Here is a 1,750-nt window from a genome sequence, read left to right as displayed (position 1 = left end):
CTCCATTCATTGCCTTTGGACCGTAAGAAAAGATGACTGAATATCGCCATCTGCCAGCCTTTAGGCGATGTGCGACCGTGACACCCAACGCCAAATCAAATTACATTTTATTGGTCACATACACATATTTAGCAGACGTTATTGCGGGTGTAGCAAAATGCTTGTAAATTAACTAACTGTCCGGCAGTGATCATGTTCCAACTTGTCTGACTTTCATCTTGTAAATGCAAATGTATTTGTGCAACTTTGTTCAAATGAACGACACTAGCTAGATTTCCATCCATTTGGCGACAGATTGTCATGTGACTATTCAAAAAATCTCATAAAGTGGTGTTCCCACCAAACAGACTTGTTGCAGATAAAAACCCGTGTGTGATGACGAGGGTGCACACAGAAACTCAATATTTATTGGAAAGGAGCATCAAGATCAACGTGCACGTTCACCACCTTGTGAAGTTCGTCACTAGTTTAATTTGTAGCCTAATAAACTGCATAGTTCCCTGAGTTGTAGTGAGAAGAAAAGCTTTTTTTCCACTAATTTATTTACGTCCCTGTTAGTGAGCATTTCTCCTTTGCCAGTATCATCCATCCACCTGACAGGTGTAGCATATCAAGAAGCTGATTAAACAGCATGATCATCACACAGGTACACCTTGTGCTGGGGACAATAAATAAAATATGTAGATTTGTTGCACAACACAATGCCACAGATGTCTCAAGGGTTAAGGGAGTGTGCAATTGGCATGCTGACAGCAGCAATGTCCACCAGAGCTGTTACCAGAAAATGTTATGTTAATTTCTCTACCATAAAACGCCTCCAACAACATTTTAGAGAATTTGACAGTACGTCCAACCGGACTCACAACTGCAGACCATGTGTAAGTAACCATGCCAGCCCAGGACCTCCACATACAGCTTCTTCACCTGTGGGATCGTCTGAGACCGGCCACCCGGACAGCTGATGAAACTGAGGAGTATTTCTGTCTGCAATAAAGCCCTTTTGTGGGGAAAAACTCATTTAATACAGGACTAGTAAAGACCCAGTACACTACTTTAATACAGGACTAGTAAAGACCCAGTACACTACTTTAACACAGGACTACTAAAGACCCAGTACACTACTTTAACACAGGACTAGTAAAGACCCAGTACACTACTTTAATAGAGGACTAGTAAAGACCCAGTACACTACTTTAATACAGGACTAGTAAAGACCCAGTACACTACTTTAACACAGGACTAGTAAAGACCCAGTACACTACTTTAACACAGGACTAGTAAAGGACTAGTAAAAGACCCAGTACACTACTTTAACACAGGACTAGTAAAGACCCAGTACACTACTTTACTGAAGACATTTCTCATTAAATATTAATATCTGATTTTACAGTGGGTGCTGCAGCACTGTCAGCACCCCTACTTCCTACGGCTATGATCCCATCTGTCATGATCCTTTTTAATAGAGGATGACTTTATTCACATACAAACTGTGGATGGAAACGTGGTTTATGTGACAATCTGGAGTGGCCTACATAGGAATGAAATAATCATGGAAGCTTCTTATATTTGAACGACTGCTTTTTATCATTTTACCAGGAAGCTGTGTCAGGAAGCACTTCAGTCGGTGTGATGCAAATAACATGGCTAACACCCTGGTTTTAATGTCTGTGGTTGGCTGAGGTATTGCGCCTTCTCTGCCACACGTTGTCCACCAGGAGATGCTGTCTGCTTTCAGAAACAGAAATAAAGC

This window comes from Oncorhynchus clarkii, chromosome 5, assembly GCF_045791955.1.
Source record: "Oncorhynchus clarkii lewisi isolate Uvic-CL-2024 chromosome 5, UVic_Ocla_1.0, whole genome shotgun sequence".
Lineage (NCBI taxonomy): Eukaryota > Metazoa > Chordata > Actinopteri > Salmoniformes > Salmonidae > Oncorhynchus > Oncorhynchus clarkii.
Note: the sequence above shows the minus strand (reverse complement) of the source record.